The sequence below is a fragment of the Rhinolophus sinicus genome, linkage group LG14, assembly GCF_036562045.2.
Source record: "Rhinolophus sinicus isolate RSC01 linkage group LG14, ASM3656204v1, whole genome shotgun sequence".
Lineage (NCBI taxonomy): Eukaryota > Metazoa > Chordata > Mammalia > Chiroptera > Rhinolophidae > Rhinolophus > Rhinolophus sinicus.
In genome coordinates this window covers 37,046,260-37,066,569 of record NC_133763.1, presented here as the reverse complement: position 1 = coordinate 37,066,569, position 20,310 = coordinate 37,046,260, and the positions used below count along the sequence as shown (strand labels likewise).

Genomic DNA, 20,310 nt, shown 5'->3' with positions numbered 1-20,310 from the left:
TTAGTTTAGTCATTTTTGCTTGGAGACCAAGTGTGGGGAGCATATACAAAGCATAAATAAAGCAAATTATTGAAAATCCTGAAATGACCCTCCTTAGGAAAAGGTCGGCTGAATTTAAAACGGAAAAGTCATTAAATCACATGAAATGATGTTGACAGGCATCGTATGGCTCAGCTGCCAACTTCCTCACCCTGTGCATAAATATATTGCTGAGTTACACTAAAATTCTTCTCGGCACAGATTCCGTTAGTACACCAAATGGTGAAGGACAGATCATTGTGTAGTGAAGTTAGAACTTTGTTCTTTAGACCTTCCTTTTCAGAGCTCTGTTAAACTTGGATCCCAACCCTCCCTGCCCTTTGCCTTTCAGTGACCTTGATCTGGCCTCCCACCATTCAGCTTTATAAAACAGAAAAGTCTCTCTTATTAATAGCTGACATTTGCTAATGTGAGATTAATTGCATTTTATTGCAAAAGAGCATTTAATTGATATGGATATGAATTTGCACTGTGTCCGAATATTTATTTTTCCCCCATTAAAGTAATTTCAGGCTTCAGCAATTACTAGATCTTATTTAATAATTCTGTGGTAACTATAAGAAGGATGGAGGATGGAGGGAGGTAACTGAATTCTCCAGAATACATGGGGTCCTGATGCCCTGGGGCAACAAACAGACCTGGCTATTATTGCTAAAAACCTATCATGAGGTACAAGGTGCTATGATCCTCTGTTACCAATGCTCCCAAGACCTACAGCTCTCTGTGCCCTCCCTCCAGACTCCCAGAAGTCTCTTTCCCTTTCTGGAAAGTTCTGCTCTTCTCTAACCACCTCTTATTGCCAGCACATGCATATTTCCTTTTCTGATCCATTTGACATTACTGTAGTTTAGTTAGTCTTTAATTATATTTTCTGCCATAACATCCCTGTTATAATGACTTGGAACACAGCCCTGCGCCTCTGATATTTATGGTTCCCATTTAGCTCTGCCTTTTCAGGAGAGTCACAGTTTCAAATATTCTGCCCTATTGTCCTCATAAATGGACTCACATTTATCAAACCATCTGTCCTGGATTTCAGTTTCTAAAATAATGCCTTGGCATTCTTGCTTGGAATTTAAAACGCTTTTTTTCTCATGGAAATAATATTATAAATGTCGGTAAGACTCTCGGGCAAGACCCATCATTGAACATAGTACAATTAACATTAATGAACTATTTCTCAATTAATCCACAAGCCTACTGATTTTATGGTGGACAAGGGTTTAGAGAGTATCTCAGCGTTTGGGGGCCAAAGGGGGTGATAAGCTAATACCAAAGGAAAGCAGGTAATGCTGGAGAATATACAAATAACTACATGTAATAGTTGTATATATGTAAGTTTGGCTTTTTCAGATCATAAGGAACAAAGATATATCCAGTTCCTGTCAAGTAATTAAAATTTATTATATAGATGATCAGGGAAGTAAGTAAGAACAGAAAACAATCCCAGCAGCCAGAGAACTGAAATCATGGAAAAACTGGAAGTGAACCTAAGAACAGAACAGCACGGGTATCTCTGCAGACACAGCAAAGCTGCCGAGATCGTTCCACCGTCTGCAGCAGTGCTCTGCTTTAAGATGACTCAGCTAGGCCCTATTTTGGCTCTTTCAACTTCTTTTATCCCACTTGACTCTTATGCTATCCCGCATTAAAATTGCCCAACTGAGAGAATGTTCTTGCTTTAGAGAGTCTCCAAATAATGCACCAAGGGACACATCAGGGCTGCTGTCCACTCAATAAACAACTGCTTTTGGGAATTCCACCAATCCTTAATCTATTCAGTTGTAGTGAGGGTGCTGAATCAGGGTGGCCATATGTCCTGGTTTATCCTAGTTTGTCCCAGACAGTCCCAACTTACACCTGTTATACTGATGTAATAGTACCCCCTTTCATTCTCAAAAGTGTTTGGTTTGTAATACAATTTATATAGTTGCTCTATGCAGACTCACATTGAACTGTATCATGCAATTTGTAGGTCAGAAAATGCCTGCAGGAGGGTACATACTGGCATTCATCCCAACCATCTGTCCAGTTCTTTCAGGTATTGCCTCAGCAAGGGCCAATTGATTAAATTGCTAGGTTATGGGACTAATTCTACCAATAACGTGCAATTCATCAGTTCTAGATGTAAATAATGTGTCATTGATTTATTCAATATATTTTTTATGGAGTGCTTCTATATCCCAGGCACTATCCTAGCACTGCAGAATCAATAGTGAACAAAACATACAAAAACCCGTGCTCTTATGGTGCTTACATACTGGTTACATATTTTCCAAATCATCACAAATATTTATTAACTACTTCTATATGCTGGGCACTGTTGTCATCATACTACATATATTATCTCAGTGTCCTCAAAATAACTGCGTGGAGTGCATCCTATTATTGCTGTTATCGTTGTCATGATCATGACCATCATCAACATCACCAAGGACTGAGCCACAGAGAAATTTAGAAACAAGCCAAGATGAGACAGTGGGTGAGTGGTGCACCTAGGATTTGAACCCAGACATGCTAGTTCTAAGTCCCTACTCGTGACCACTCTATTATGCCACTTCCCTGTTTGCAGGAACTGCAGTATCCCTCTTGACAATTTTCAGAAATTGTAGAAGAATAACAGGGTTGTAAAAATCCAAGGGAGGTCACCCTTACTTAAATTTCAAAGAAAATCTGAACTGAAATATGAGCAAGCTAATATTACCCTTCTCCTATCAATTTTCAGCACTATTATGGCACAAGTTAACCAATTTTCGTTCATTCATTGGAGAAGAACTTGCAAACCAATTGCCCATGGGTGCCACATGCTCAAAGGTTATATTTATCTTAGATTACATGCAAATGTTTAGTTATTGTTTCTCAAGTCAATACCTCATCAGGATGGTTGAGTTCTATAGTATTTCCAGACTTAGCCACACTTTGCTAAATCCAACTTTCCAGCCTATGAACACTTAGACTCTTGCCTCCCAACCAGGTTACCATTCTAGGTGCCACCTTTCCTAAAAAAAATAAAAAATAAAAAACAAGTATAGATATCCTTATTTTCCTTCCTCAGTATAATTGTGGGGAAATTATCTCCAAGACATTGGAGGGTTTTATATCAAAATGGAAGATTAGATCACTATTTAAAAATTAGTCAATACAGCACATCACATTAACAGAATTAAGGAGAAAAATTTTATGATCCTCCCAATAATAACAGAAAAAGCAACTGATAAAATCCAACTTACATAATAAAAATCCCAGAAAGCTAAGGAGGGAATTGCCTCAATTTGATAAAGGATAGCTATGTAAATAAAACCTTTAGCTAACTCCTGTGATGATAAATGAATGAACTTCTTTGCCCTAATGTCAGAAACATGTTAAAAATGTCTACTCTTACTCCTTCTTTACAACACTGTAATGGAGGTACTAGCAAAGCAAGAAGGCAACAAAAAGAAATGGGCATATCAGAGAGGATCTAAGATGGCAGAGTAGATAAACATTGTGCTTCCCTCTCCCATGGCCATATTAAAATTACAACTAAATCATAGAACAATCAACCTAGAAAACCATCTGAAGTCTAGCTAAACAGAAATCCTATAACTGGGGATTTAAAGAAGAAGTCACATTGAGAGTGGTAGGAGGGGTGGAGACGCAAAACAGCTGGCCCTAAACCTGTGTGTGGAGATTGAAAATTGGGAGGAATATCTTTGCCACAGACGTCCTACCCAATGGAGCAAGGGACCCAGCCCTCCATATGAGGCTCCCCAGCCCGGAGTACTGGTGCTGAGAAGAGGAGCCACCACATCTGGCTGTGAAAAACAGTGGGGATTCTGACCATCTGGGTGAGACGGAAAGCTGCAGGAAACACAGATGTTCTCTTGAAGGGCCCACACACAGACTCACTCGCTCACAGACACTGACCCTGGGCTCTGACTGAGGTACAATGAATCGGGGGGCTTTGGAGACTTACAAGGCAGGGGAACTGAAATGCCTAATGTTCAGCTTCAGAGGGAGGACTGGTGGACAGTCAGTATTTTCCTGGTGAAGAATCCACCTTTGTACAGACAGCAGGAGGGTGCTATGTTTTCTGTGTTGAGTCCACCTCCTCTGGCCAAATCTGAATCTGATTGGCCTGTTGAACTCCACTCTCTGCCCTGCTGACTCACTAGGAACCCGCCCCACCCAACTCACGCACCTCTGGAGGCACTGTTTCTGAGAATAGCCAGCCCTGCTTACTTTGCTGTCTTTCTTGGAAAACTATGGGACAAACTCCAGGTAGGTGGCAACTGTCCTCAGTATGCTCTGAGACTTTTGCTAAGTAGATACAGGCTTAGCACTCACACCAAACTATAATTTATTTTAACCTGGTAACCACAATTCTTCCTACTCTAATGACTCCCTGACACCCTGCCTCGCATACCGCACAAGGTGTTATCAGTAGCTGAACCTCAACGTAGGTGGCAGCAGGCCTCAGGGTGTCCTTGCTTTTTTCAGAGATACCCCAGACCTGGTACTGGTGGCAGCTGTCCTCATTTCACAGTGTGGCCTCTCCCATGTGACTTTAGGTCCAACCCAGGCAGTGAACAACTATGGATTACTTCGTAGCTCCTACCAGACAGCTCCCAGCCAGTCATTGTTAGTGGCTGACCTGGCCTTCACTGGAGCCCCTCCCAAGTGTTCCCAGAACCAACATACTTGGAGGTTAGCTTCAGACAACAGCAGACCACAGTCTAATTAGCCCCTCAAGTGGCACACACAAAGGGTAGTTTCAATAAGCACCAGAGCCCACTGGAATGAATCCCATTCAGTGGGATAAGCCTCCTGCACAACAGCCCATAAGCTGTGGACGTGGCCAAACCCTATGGCCAGTGAACCTATGGATCAATACCACCCACTGACATACCAAGAGAAATCAAGGCTCAACTATAACAAGGAGGTACACACAATCTGCACAACAGACACTCCTGGAGCACCTGGCTCAGGTGATGAGGGAGACCATGCCACTGGGCCCCACAGGACACCTACTACATAAGACCACCCTGTCAAGACTGGGAGACACAGCAGATATAACTAATACACAGAAACAAACTCAGAAGGCAGCCAAAATGAGGAAACAAAGAAATGCATCCAAAATGAAAGAACTGGAAAAAAATCCAGAAAAAGAATGAAATGAAATGTAGGCAAGCAACCTACCAGAGACAGAGTTCAAAACAATGGTTATAAAAATGCTCAAGGAACTTAGTGAGAACTTCAACAAAGACATAGAAAGCATAAATAAAGGACATAGAAACTATAAAAAAGAACAACTCAGAAGTGAAGGATACAATAACAGAAATGAAGAATGCACTAGGAGAAATCACCAGCAGACTAGATGAAGCAGACGATCAAATCAGTGATTTGGAAGACAAGGTAGCATAAAACACCCTATCAGAATGGCAAAAAGAAAAAAGAATCACCCCTCCCAAAAAAATGAGAATAGTTTAAGGGACCTCTGAGACAACATCAAGCAAAGCAACTTTTGTATTATAGGGGTACCAGAAGGAAAAGAGAGAAAGAAAGAGATTGAGAACCTACTTGAAGAAACAATGACTGAAAACTTTCCTAACCTAGTGAAGGAAATAGACAAAAGCCCAGAAAGCACAGAATGCCAAGGAAGATGAACCCAAAGAGGCCAGCACCAATGCACATTATAATTAAAATGGCAAAGGATAAAGACAAAGAGAGGATCCCAAAAGTAAGAAGAGAAAGGCAACTAGTAACTTCTAAGGGAGCTCCCATACTACTGTCAGCTGATTTCTCAATAGAAACATTGCAGGCCAGTAGGGATTGGCACAAAATATTCAGCATGATGAAAAGTAAGGACCTACAACCAAGACTACTCTATCCAGCAAGTCTATCATTTAAAATTGAAGGAGAGATAAAAAGCTTCCCAGACAAGAAAAGGCTAAAGGAGTTAATCACCACCAAAGCAGCATTACAAGGAATGTTAGAGGGACTTCATGAAGAAGAAGGAGGAGAAGGAAGAGGAGGAGGAGGAAGAGGAAGAAGAGAAGGTGGTGGAGGAGGCGGAGGAGAAAGTAAAGGGATGGAAAAAGATATTTTATGAAAATGGAAAGGAAAAAAAAAAAGCTGGTGTAGCAATAGTTATACCAGACAAAACAGAATTTAAAACAAGGCTATAACAAGAGACAAAGAAGAACCCAGTAATCCCAATTCAGGGTATTTACCTGAAGAAACTGAAAATGCTACTTTGAGAAGATGTGTGCATCCATATATTCATTGCAGCATTGTTTACAATGGCGAAGATGTGGAAGCAGTCTGGGTGTCTGTTGATGGAAGAATGGATCAAGAGGAGGTAGTACGTATGTACAATGGAATATTGCTAGGCCATGGAAGAGAATGGGTTCTTGCCATCTGCAGTGGCATGGATGAACCTGGAGGATGCTGTGCTTACTAGAGTGTCAGACAGAGAAGGACAGATGCAATATGATTTTGCTTATATGTGGAATCTAAGTTAAAATTAACAGAACAGAAACAAACTCATAGATACAGAAAACATTCTGATGGTTGTCAGATGGGAGGGGTTTGGGGGTGTAGGTGAAAAGGGGGAAAGGATTAGAAGTACAAATTGGTTGTTACAAAGTTGTCATGGGGATGTAGGATATAGCATAAGGAATATAGTCAATAATACTGTAATATAGTCAATGATAATATGGTGTTAAATGGGTACTAGATTTGTTGGGGTTATAGATGGGAGGGGGTTGGATGGCAGAGTGAAAAAAGTGAAGGGATTAAGAAGTACAAATTGGTTAATTACAAAAAGTAGTTACAAACTCCCTAAAAGGGAGTTCCCATAAAATTGTTAGCTGATTTTTTCAACAGAAACTTTTCAGGCCACATGGGATTGGCATAAAATATTCAAAGTGATGAAAAGTACAAACCTACAACCAAGATTACTCTACCTTGCAAAGTTATCATTTAGAACCAAAGGACAGATAAAGAGCTTCCCAGACAAGAAAAAAGCTAAAGGATTTCATCACCACCAAAGCAGTATTACAAGGAATGTTAGAGGGGCTTCTTTAGATGGAAAATAAAAAAATATGAACAATAAAATGGTAAAAATTACATATCTATCAAGAATTACTTTTAATATAAATGAATTTAATGTTCCAATCAAAAGATAAATTGGCTAAGTGGATAAGAAAACAAGACCCTTACATATGCTGCCTACAAGAGACTCACTTCAGATCAAAAGACACTCACAGATTGAAAGTAAAGGGATGGGAAAAGTTATTTCATGAAAATAGAAAGGAAAGAAGAAAAATCTAGAGTAGCAATACTTATACCAGACAAAATAGACTTGAAAACAAAGGCTGTAACAAGAGAAAAAGGACCCCGTAATCCTACTTCTCGGTATTTATCCAAAGAAGCCCAAAATACTACTTCGAACAGACATGTACATTCATATCATTGCAGCGTTGTTTACAATGGCCAAGACATGGAAGCAGCCTGGGTATCCATCCATGAATTAATGGATAAAGAGTAGGTGGTACATAATACAGTGGGTTCCTGCCATCTGTGTTAGCATGGATGGAACTGGAGAATATTGTGCTGAGTGGAATATATCAGACAGAGAAAGACAGATGCAATGTGATTTTGCTTATATGTGGAATCTAAAGAACAAAATAAACAAACAAATCAGAAGCAAACTCTTAGACACAGAGAACATTTTGATGGTTGCCAGATGGTAAGGGGGTTGAGGGGTGAGTGAAAAACGGGATTAAGAAGTACAAATTGGTTGTTACATAGTAGTCATGGGGATGTAGGGTATAGCACAAGGAATATAATCAATAATATTGTAATAACTATGTCTGGTGTCAGAAGTGTACTAGATTTATTGGGTGATAGATGGGTGGGGATTCGGGGCAGCATGAAAAAGGTGAAGGGATTAAGACATAAAAATTAGTAGCTACAAAATAGTCCTGCAGATATAAAGTAAATCATAGGAGATATAGTAATAACTATGAGTAGTGCCAGGTGAGTACTAGACTCAGGGGGATCACTTCTTTAATTATATAAATGTCTAACCACTACGTTGTACACCTGAAATTAATATAAAATAATATTGAATGTCAAATAAATAAATAATTTACAAACAGTAAGTTTGGCATAGGTGCAGAGAAAAAGGAATCCTCATGCACTGTTGGTGGGACTGCAAATTGGTGCAGCCACTATGGAAAATGGCTTGGAGGTTCCTCAAAAAATAAACCTAGAGTTTATTGAAGGAAAAGAATTACTATAACAACCATTTTAAGCGTCTTTCAGACACATTAAGCATTCTAGACAGGCCATGTCCAAATTTCAATTGTCCTTCCTTCGTAAGGTTCATAGGGAGACCCCACCGTAACAGCCTCCTCTGCACTTCCACCTGACACACAGGGCACAAGTTCAAGAAATTTATTAATTTCTTGCTTCTTTCTAGAAAGAGAAATGGTAACTTTGTATATTAATCCATAACTACTTCATAACTAAAATGTCTTGCCTATCACCTGTCAGCTGCAAGTGACTCAGGTCAGTCACCACTTCAGAGCTTTACTCCTTAACAGATTTTATTGGCACAGCTCTGGAGTGGCCATCCAGTTCTTTCAAAATGTGTTCAGCCAGAAAGGCCCAAGTCCATGCAGCTATGGAAAAGTTACAGTTCTGTGGTTTCATGTTAATTATCTTACAGTTATTGTGTAATTAGCGCCTCTTAATGTATGCTACCAAAAATAAGTATACAAGGTGTGATAAAAAAATACAGTGAATGTTTAAATTTTAAAAAAATTATTACAGTAAAAGACACATTGCCATAAACCCCATTATAAATACTCCCCCTCGCTTCGAACACTTATCCCATCATTCTTGCCACTTTCTGAAGCAGTTCTGTAAGTCCTCTTTTGTGAGTGTCTTTAGTTGCGTTGTCATGGCTGCCTCAATGTCCTGAATCATTTTGACTTTGGGGAACAGCCAGAAGTTGCATGGTGCCAGATCTGGTGAATAAGGTGGATGAGGAAACACTGCAATATTTGTATTTGACAGAAATTGCTGTATATCAGAAGCAATGTGTGACACAGAGGTTGTCATGATGGGGAATGATTTACAGCACCCTTTAAAACACACCTTTCAAACGTAGCTCACACCTGACTGATTGCACCGAACAAGTTGAGACTTGTCACATACTGTTACTAAGGTTTGACTTGCCACTTCCCGTACCAAAGATCCCTGGCTTTCTGTTGGATGGCACTCGGCAGCAGCATTCACTATATTTTATGATCACAATGGAAAGGCTCTGTGTCACACATCACTTCTGGTATGGCAATTTCTGTCTTCTGGCTCTTCCCCAAAGTCAAAATGACCATGAAAGGTAAACATTTTGAATCTATTCAGGACATCGAGGCAGCCATGACAACGCAAGTAAAGACACTTACAAAAGAGGACTTCCAGAACTGCTTCAGAAAGTGGCAAGAACGATGGGGTATGTGTCTTCAAAGCTAGCAAGAGTATCTTGAGAGGGATTAATGGCTATGTGTCTTTTACTGCAATAATTTTTTTTTTACTTAAACATTCACCATATCTTTTGATCACACCTTGTGTCTACTCCAGACTAGCTGTAATATTGTTTGTATAATTGGATTTCCTAATACTGATATTTGTCATCCCCACAGAAAGTATGTTGGTTTTCTTTTAAAAAAGAAAGTGCATTTGAAAATAAATTCAGATGGAAAAAAAAAAAATGGTGGATCAGAAAAACACCAAAATGTGTAGGGAATACCTCAGAACTAAAGAGCCTGAAATGGAATCTCAGTTGGGATTTTTTTATACCCTACTGGTCACATAGGCATTTCTACTGGTAATCAGTCCCAGCAGCAGAACCCTCCTGAGACCAGATGCAAATCATGTAGCTATTATCAATAAAAAATGCTGAAAAGCTGATACAACCAACCCTGAAATTCCTTGTTCCACGACTAAAAAGCAAAACTGTTAATCAGTATGTCTCATGCCTCCAACAGAGGTCAGCGCAGTGCAAACACTTTAGCAAAACATCTCAAAGCAAATAAAGAGCTGCTGGATATAACCTTCATGACAAAACCCCTCAACAGAGCTGGAATCGACACCATCTCTGTCAAAATCCTAGCAGTCATTTTTTGTTGAAATTGAGACACATTCCCAAGTCTGTACGGAAATTCAAACATTCTGAAACAAAACAATATTGAAAAGAAGAATGAAGTTAGAGGACTCCCAATACCTCATTTCAAGACTTACTATAAAAGTACAATAAGCAAGATGGTATGGAGTTGACATAAATATACATGACCAGATCAGTGATGTAGAATGGAGTCTAGAAATAGGTCCTCACAAATATTACACCATTAACTGATTCTTGACAAATATACCAAGGTAATTCACACTTCTTCTCCCTATCTATCCCACTAAGTATAGCTAAAATTATTTTAAAAACAAACTAAAGGGCACCAAAATTTTGCCACTCTGAAGTTACTTTTTGGGATATTGATTTTAAGCTGTTTATTAAGAAACAAAAGACTCAGAAAGAACTTTTGGCCCTCCCCCTTCTCCTGCTGCAGAGATTCAGACAGACACCTGTTTCAGGAAAGGAGCCTTCGCTTTATCACCTTAAGAATCTTCACCCTAACATTAGTCAGGAAGATCCCAAGTCTGTTAGGTCGTTACCACCTATGTCTCATTGTTTCTGAGTTGCATAGCAAGAATTTTCCTGCCAAATATGTTCCTCTCTTCTTTACCTATAAATCATCCATTTTCACTTCTGAAATCTAATACCCTATGCCACCCCCATCACTTTCTCCTTTGTTCAAAATGCCTTATCTACAAAATGTTGCCTCACTGTCTTGAATTCCCTATGCACATGTATTGAATACCTGATATTCTCCTGTTAACCTGTCTCTGTTAATTTGTTTATTAGCCCAGCTAGAAGGACTTAGAAAGTGGGGGGAAAAGTATTTTTTTTTAGCCCCCAGAAGACAAAACAACACATCAGAACCTGAGGAACAACACCTTGTGAATTCTCTGGGCTTTATTTTGTCTAACACATTCCACACTGAGTGCTACAGTAGCCAGCAAACCTGGAAAAGCCAACAGGCACAGACAAAAAATGTCCCCTAAATAGTCTTCTCTCTCTAGCCAAAGGAGTATGAAAGGGTAGTCTAGCCTCTGTTAATTTTTTTTCCAGCCTATTATCTCACTTCATATTTGGTCATTTTCCACCCTCACCTGGTTGTAACGAGGTGCTAATACACACCATCCAAACCCACTGAGATACTGTCAGAAAATGCTGAGGGCTGGGACTTTTAATTAAAATAATGAGCAGAGCCCCAGGAACTCATGGGACTCTCTAATAATCATGTCATCAAAGTCCTAGAAGGAGAGGAGAAAAAGGACAGGACTAAGAGTTATTAGAAGAAATAACAGCTGAAATTTGCTTTCTCCTTTGATTTCCCTTAGTAATGTTTTATGGTCGAAGCAAAAATTACGACATTGAAAAGAAAAAGCATTTGAAGTGGTTGAAACAGTTGGGCCAATAAAAGTCCCCTATTAAGAAAACCATTCATATTGTACTTAGTGAGAGTATTGTAGTCTGGAATCAGATTGCCTGGGTTCAGCTTTCAACTCTATATTATACGTGTGTGATGTTAGGCAAGTTCCTTAGTCTTTCTGTGCCTCTTTCCTTGTCTGTGAAATAAGAATAATAACAGTATTTACCTCAACGGATCTTTGTAAGGATCAAATGCAATAAATGTAAAGTGTTCACTGGCACATGATGAGTGTCAGACTGATATTAGCAATTACTATTATTTGTTATTATCATCACAGACTTTTTTCTAAGCATATACATATCTTTTATACTATATTACATTATATCATATATTTTTTTATAAATAAAATGTTGGGGAAAGAAAGAGTTCATCTAAACGCCTTAACATAAGAATTTGTTGTGTTAAGGTATTGAAAATGAGGGTAATTTTTTTCTCTTCTTTAATGTGGTTATGATTTTAATAAAAATACAAATATAATCATTTTATTTTTAAAATTAACCTCAAATCCTTCTACTCACAATAATAAAAATTTTTAAAAAACTAAAACTATAACCTTCTAGAAAAAAATAAGAGACTATCTTTATACCCTTTAGGTAAGCAAAAATTTCTTAGGGCTCAAAAAAACAGGAGAGTGCAAAAAATACTACCTATAAAAGAAAAAAAATGATAATAAGTTGGACTTTATTAAAATTAAAAACCTCTGCTCTTCAAGAAACACTATTAAGAAAATGAAAATGTAAGCCATACAATGGGAGAAAATATTTGCAAAACCTAGCTGATCAATCCTTTGTATCTGGAATCTATACTACCCAACTGGGAGGAAGAAAAAAAAAAAAAAAAAAAAAAAAAATTGAACAAACACTTTACAAGATATTCAAATGTGCATAAGCACAAGAAACAATTCTGACTCTCATTGGTAATCAGAGAAATACATATTAAAAGTAGTGTAAGGGACCACTTCACACCCACCAGAACAGATAAAATTCAAGGCTGACAATACCAGGCACTGGTGAAGACGTCAAACAGATATGGGGAGAAAGTGTAAACTCCACGCAGACAGTGGCCCTGGCAGGGAATCAATTTTTACTTTTTTTATTAACATCATAACAAAACAACATTGAACAAAATGACATGATTGAAGGACCTACTGTATAATATCCACTTTAATCCTTACAGCAGCCTAAGACATATTATTATACCATTATTGCCACTGAGAAACCGGCCACATTAAGAAATGGAGCCAAGGACAACTCAACTGGTAAGAGGTGGAGCTGAGATTTGTACACAGTCTGATATCAAGACTCAGGTATTTGCTTTTCACCACAATAATATTTTCTGAGACATCAGCAAATTGATTAGGTATTTACTTCCCAAAGAAGAACGCAGGCATATTAGGCCAGCACTCACAGAAAGTGTCCCTGTGTCTGATTTGTGTGAGGTCACTGCACCCGATGGGTCTCTTTCTTAGTGTTAACTTTACCCTGGAGGAACTCTTCCAGGAATTGCCAGAAGGGTTTCTTCTCCAACATCTGATCTTGTTATCCTCAGGCGATCTGAAAGAGACAAGGCAGTTCACTTGGGGCCGCACTCTCAAGTCGCCTGCCTCAGCTAAATTTTCCTCTTCTGAAAATAAAGCTGCTGCTAACATCTTGTTGGCAATTGAGAGACAAATCTCACTTTGCCATCCCAAAGCTAAGTCTAACTGGAAAAATTCTTTCCCTAACTGAGGTATTTTCATCTAATTACGGGGAAAATTAAAGCTGGTCTCTTTTCAGCTAATTTTCCTAACTCTAACTTGTTAGTTTTTCATTAAAAAATTAAAAACCTGCCAGAAAATATATTCATTTTAACTTTCTGGAGCCTTTTCTCCTCTGTCTCAAAATAGAAAAAGCAAAACAAAACAAAAACTTAAACTCTGATGGTCTTTTGTCCAGCAGTGTGGGAGATAGCTAGTCCCTCCACGGTGATTACTATGGACCTCTGCTTCATAAAGATAAACAAAGTTGACAGATCTAGGCTCGAAATCTAGCACCATCACTTATTCTTTATATTATGTTAGGCAAATATTTAATACTATCCTTGAGCCTCACTATCTTTGTCTACAAAATGAAAATATTACTTAATATCTACCTCATAAAACTGTAGTAGTGCTTCCAGGATCTAATGTATGTATCATGTTTAACACAGTCTGGGATAAAATGTATGTATATAAAAATATTAATACCTCTCCCCATTCATCCTTTTATTCATGCACAGTCAACTTAAATTTCTTGTGTTTCCAGTCCAAAGCCATCACTTAATCCAACCTTAGATTTTTTCAGTCAATATTCTTTTCTGGAAGCCTTTAAACATTAATAGAATATTTTTAAAATATGGCTTCCTTTCAAATCCAAACCAACATTGATAGTATGGAAATCAAATTAGTGAGTAGTATGAAACTAGAGAAAAAGTTGATATGCTCAATGCTAGATTAGGAACCAAAAGGGGTTCCATCAAATCTAATTGTGAGCTGAATCTGACTAGAACTCAGCATGGATTAATAAATTTAGACAACAGTTCAAAAATATAGCAGCACATACATAATCTTTTGAGGATTTAATTTTCTACATGATTCATAAGGATCAACAATCTATGTGTACTTTTTTACACACTAAAAAGAAATATGTTTTTAAAGTGTATGGTCCACTTTAATTGTCTTCAAAATGTGGAGGTTGCCCCAAATTATTCTACTTTATCTGCATTACTGGGTACAAAGTACCAGAACAAGGAAGGTTACCCTATTTTACCCTGAGCCAATCAGAACACACTTAGATGTAGTTTGGGGTATTAGAATGAATGAGATTTTGGAATACTAGAATGAGTGCTAAAAAGAGTGTCTCAGAGGGTGAGAGGATTCAATGCAATAGCATATAAACTGTGGTTGAAATCCCAGAGGACAGGGAATGTTTGTATGGGACATCATAACTGACGCCGTATATTACGACAAAGAGAAATTACTTTTTTTTTCCTATGTGCCCCAAGGAACAACACAAAGAACATGAGTATTATTTTCTGGGAGCCAGATTTCATTTCAATATAAGGAAAAACTTCTTAACAATTACATTTATTATTAAATCAAGCAGATGATCTTGTAAAAAGGTTCAAATCACTTGTGGTTTTAAAACAAAAGCACTAGGGTTTTCTCTCATCAGAAAATGACCTCCAATATGCCCAGAAGTCTCTTATTTTAGCATATGGAGCTTTTTTTCCAACCCCTTGGTCTGGCATCTACTATAAACATATGTTCTCTGGAAGTAAGCTTAGAGTAGGAGGAAAGTGTGGGATTGTGTGATACGTTCTAAATGAGCACCCCCCCCCCCAATACATCATATATTTTGCTTAAAATTACTTTCTGATTTTTTAAAAAATTGTTAATCTATCATTTAGCAAATGACAATAATGTTCACAAAGGCCAACACATATTGAGTTCTTACTATGTGATAAACTCAATGGAAATATTCTTCATGAATTATCCTGTTTAATCCTCAATACAACTCTAGTACTTTAATGTACACATACCCCTAACTATAGTCAATGCTTATTGTTATACCCATTGTTACAGATGAGAAAACCAAGAAATTAAGTAACATTGTGTTATACTCATTATCTTTTGTGCTGCTCCTTGGGGCACACAGGATAAAAGTCTAATATCTCTAGTGGAATAAATGAGTTCTGTTATGTTGTCTCACAACTCACTAACATAAGTAATCATTAGACATGTCAAGAGAAACTTTCAGAACACTTGATCTCCACAGTCCAAGATCTTCATTTATATTATACTTACACGTATAAGACACAAGGACACTGAGGGAATTACCACATTTTTTTTCTGCTACTGAAAATTTAGAAATGAAATTTTGACTTTCAAAGGAAAAAATAATTCTCTGCTGGGTGAGGTTCACGGAGACTCTGTGTGCAGATTTGCATCCAGGGGAGCATGAAGACCAGTTTAGGGGCATGCAGCAGTGCCGTCCCAGGAGGGTGCACAGGGGTTGGGTCTAGTGGGCCCCTGGCCACACACACAGCGGGAGTGGCTGCCGATCCAGTGGGGGCACGGACACACACGCAGAGGTTCAGCATATGGCAGGATGGTGCGCAGGCATACGTTTGTGAGCAGAGTGATGCCTCCCAATCCTGGAGGGCGGGGCAGTGCTTGGTGGTTCTGGTTCCAGTGGACACAACTGTGGCTGTGGCTCTAGGCAGCTCTGGCAGCTGGGGTCTGTGTCAGGAAAGAGCACGGGAGGTGACCAGGGCAGAATGCTTCTACTCCTTTCTGTGCAGCCATCCCTGGTCTCTGTGCTCCTCTGGGATCCTGAACCCTTCTATTATAATTGCACTCCAGGATTCCCCTAGATCTATTCTTATCTGTGGATAGTTGATTTGATTATCGTTTTTTGTGTGGAGCTGAAAGCTAGGATCTCCAGTCTGTCATTTTGCTCTCTGCTTGTTTTTAATTCTCCTAATGGAAGGGGCTTTTTCCATCTTAATGATCCAACAGGTAAGAGGATCCCCCCTCTCTATGTCCTGTTAAAATAATCTTGGTGAAAGATTCTGCATGTCACTTTTACTGCAGTCATAATTTTCAGAGTTCTAGTAGAAATGGGAAGTAGGTAACTGGGTGGATACAAATTACCACAATTAGAGGTATTGCCCCAAAAAGAGAAGTTTAGAAATCTTCAGAAGGGAGACCTAAGCAATCTTTAAAAATGAGGAAGATTTAGCCAAGCAAATAAGGGTAAAATAGTGATCTTCTAAGCTGGAGAATCAGATTAAGCAAGGATATCTCATCAAGAATCAATCTGATGTGTAACTGAGGACCCATTAGAGGTGGGGATTTGGGAGATAAGGCTGCAGTATCATAAGGGTCAGGTCATGAACTTGTCACTATGCCCCAAATTAAAGAGGATTAATGAGGCTGCAAGACCCAGAAGTCTTATGTTTTTATTTCTAACTCTGCTTAGGATTTAGTGAGTTAGTGGACATTAGGTCCCTCACAGGTGTAAGTTCTTTCCCCAAACCCACACCTCTCTTTTCTTCTTTTATTCACCACCCCTGCACTTCCTCCATCTTTCCATTTTTATCCTCCTATAGCTTTAGCCCCATCAACTCTGATAGTGTCATATATTTGTCTGGTAACAAGCTCAGAGCTGCACAAAATGGTGGCAACTCAGAGACTTCTCTTTTAAGCAGAGTTTAGCTGCTTCAATCAGTTTTCTTTCTACCATCCTCTCTGCGCTAATGACACAAAATTCACTGAGTGTGCCAATCTGTCTTGAATCCTCTCACTTGAAATTTATGTATTATTCTATCCAAAAAATTGCCTAGTAAGGGAATATTTCTTGAGGCATGTAGAGAGGTTGGGCCTATTATAAAACAAATAAAACCAGTGGGAAAATTAATTTGTTTCATCTGCATTAGAAATCCACATTTGTATTTTGTGTATCTTTTCAAGCTAAGTAAGCCTCCTTCTACCTTATAATTAATATTCCAGAGTCTTGATCGCAGAGTGTACACCTATCACAGGAAAACCGTGACATTCTTTCTTTCGATATTTTTTTGTTCACATGCCAAACACTGCTGTGCAGCCTTCCCAGAGGAATTCTATTTCAACTCCAAAAAGTTGTTAACATAAGGCTAAGCCTGTACCATGACCTTATTATGACAGCTTGTTCAAAACTATGAAAGACAAAGGGCAAGAAAAAGTTTAAAAATCGTGTCTTTTACATACACACATGGTCTCTACAATATGTTAACTTTGCAAATGGTGGAGGCTATAGTTCTAGAAGAAAAGTAAAAGTAGTAAACAATTGCAGTCATTTCAGTAGTCAGTAGCTCTCCAAAATCTCTAAAAACCTGATGATTAAAATGCAGGGGTTGCAACTATTCAGATAAAATTCTGTAGGAACTATTCAGAAGGATCCTATAAAAATCTTTAACCATTTGATTCAAATTATTCAACCTCTTAGGTTAATCTAAGTGTTAGTATGGAATTTTTCCCACCTAAGAAAGTGAAAAAATGTCTGTGATTCCATCTTATGGAGTACCTTGAAGCATCCAATGGTAGAAAATATACATAATGTAATATTAAGATAAGAAAGCAGAATCCAAAATAACACGAAAACATTTACGAAAACTATACAAATTATATAAATGTTACTTAAAGTGGTGACAAATTAGAAGCAATCAAAATATCCAACAATGGGAAGATGCTTATGTAAACTGTGGTATATTCATCTCATGGAATGTTACATAGTTGCTAAAAATGACATTAAGAGGAGTTTATAATACCACAAGGACACATCTGAAACATTACGAAAATGTAGGACTAAAAGTTGCATATAAAATATGGCCACAATTTTATAATTAAAAACATGGAAGAAAAGATTTTACATGAAATACAGGTATTTTTAATCTTTTTCTTACCCCCAATGTTTCCAGTTATTCTTTAACAAGTATGCATTTTTTATAATGTAAAATTATAAAATATTTGTGAAACCATTTTTGAAGAATGATTTCTCAAAATCTATTAATGGTGAAGATGACTATGTCCTACCACCTAGTAATTCCATTCCTAGGGATGTTGCAACTGAAAGAAATGTTCACACCTGTACAAAAGTATACAAGTACCAACATGTTCACTGTTGCATCAACTAACAGCAAGAAACAGAGAATGAACTGAATTTTTTTAAAAACAACGGTAAAATTGAATGAACCAGAGCTGCATGTGTCAATACAGGTAAATCTCAGAAGCAAAATGGTGACAAAAAAAAAAAAAAAAACTTGCAGAAAATATATATAGTATGATAATATTATAAAGTTTAAAGCATCCGAACTACTATATACCGGGGTGCCAAAAAAATGTATACAAGTGGACACTTTGGTCAGCATTGCTTAAGCAGTAGTTCACCGTAATCAGAAGTGTCTAGATGCTGATGGTAACCACTTTGAGCACCTCTTGTAGTTGCAAAAGTCAAACGTGACTTGTATTCATCTTTTGTTATCGGTGTATATTGAGTATTACAATTTTAATACAGTTTTCCTTTCTTAAAATGTGATTACATTTTTTGACACCCTCTGTATTGTTTATGCATGCTTATATCTGTAGTAAAAATGGACAATAAAAGGAATGCATGGATAGAGTGAATACCAAACTCAAGATAGTATAAACCTCTAGGAGAAGAAGAGATTAAATCTGAGAGAGATTATATGAACTTCATCTGCTATGTCTATGTTTCATTATATTTTAAAAAGATTTAAAACAAATAAGGTAAAAATGATAAGATTTGGCAAAGCCAGGTGGTAAGAATTTGTGTCCTTAATATATGATTATCCTTTTTAATATACTTCAAATACTTTATAATGCCAAGTAACATAAACAATATTTTAATATATGTGGAGTGAAAAAGAAAGTTAATCCTACTGGGAAAAAGTAGTAAATTTCTATATTATCTAATACATGATAGTTATTTTTCTATATCAAAATTTGTTGAATACAAGGGGTTAAAAGTACTACTGTTTAAACTATGTGTTTAAATGGTCACAAATGGGAGGAAACAGAAACACATTTGCAATAGAAAAGGGAGCACCAGATATCAGCTGTGCTTAGCCAATCATATCTTCTCAAGAGAACTGAACGGAGAGGATGGAGAGCCTTGTCAATTAATGGTGGTTGTTAAAGCTAAGAGTTCATGATATAGTAATGGAGTTGGAGGTCACGTTGAGCCAGCTACCGCTGGAGTAAGCAGAAAAGGGAGAGGAACACAGCACTAGGCAAAGCAAAGCTGAGAAAGACCATATGGCTCCAGAGAGATCAGAATGAACTTACTTCCTGGATTTCTGGTTCCCAAGTCTATTATAATATCCAATGTGAGCCTTACCTTGGGATCACTGAGATGCTGCTCTGTGTCTCATGATAAAAACCTTGCTAGTGTGAAAGGGTGACTGTTCTTTGCAACCAAATGAACCTTGATTGGAACTCTATTGAAATTCAAATATTTTCATTCAAGAATAAAAGTGATCCAAATGAATAGAAAAGACAAACAGTCAATGAATAGAGAGTGGTCAAGCGTATAAGACAAACCCAATCAAAATGTAACCCTTACATTATTAATGTCATCATGGAAGGAGGATTCATTGTAAAGCCAAATGGCACTAAGGTCCTTAGAAGTGCACAACATGCCCTAAATTTGTCTAGACTCTACTCAACACAAAGTTCTAAGAACATAATGGTTGCTCAGTAAACCTTTCTGACTTATTTCAACACTAGGAATTTTTTGTGTTTTTTTCTTTTTCAATCACATGCCTATTTTTCTATAGGAGATGAGATTTGCTTTAATATTTTTTGCAACACAAAATCTTAATCCAAATGGCACTAGCACAGCAATTATTATCCAAGCTATTTTCATTGTGTTGATTTGTTTTCTTTTCCTCCAATAAAACATAATACCACCTTGAACTGGGGTGAGCATAAAGTCTAAGCCATTAAGAGAACTTTAAAAAAAAAATAAACAAACTTCTCTGAATATGAAGAGTAGAAGAAGCCTGAAAAATTGCTTCCTTAGTAGGTGAGAAAGTAATTCTGGAAAGTCACAGTATATTTTCCAAGAGAGAGAAAACAGAAAAAATAATAGCATAA

At 37.7% G+C, this 20,310-nt stretch overlaps 1 long non-coding RNA gene across 1 annotated transcript in view; it reads right to left on the bottom strand.

Moving 5' to 3' along the window:
* The window catches only part of LOC141568522 (uncharacterized), a 77,080-nt gene that overhangs the window by 21,421 nt on the left and 35,349 nt on the right, over positions 1–20,310 (bottom strand). The window contains exon 2 of the long non-coding RNA XR_012491677.1: positions 13,004–13,189. This is a non-coding gene — a long non-coding RNA (uncharacterized LOC141568522). The remainder of the gene's footprint in view (positions 1–13,003; positions 13,190–20,310) is intronic.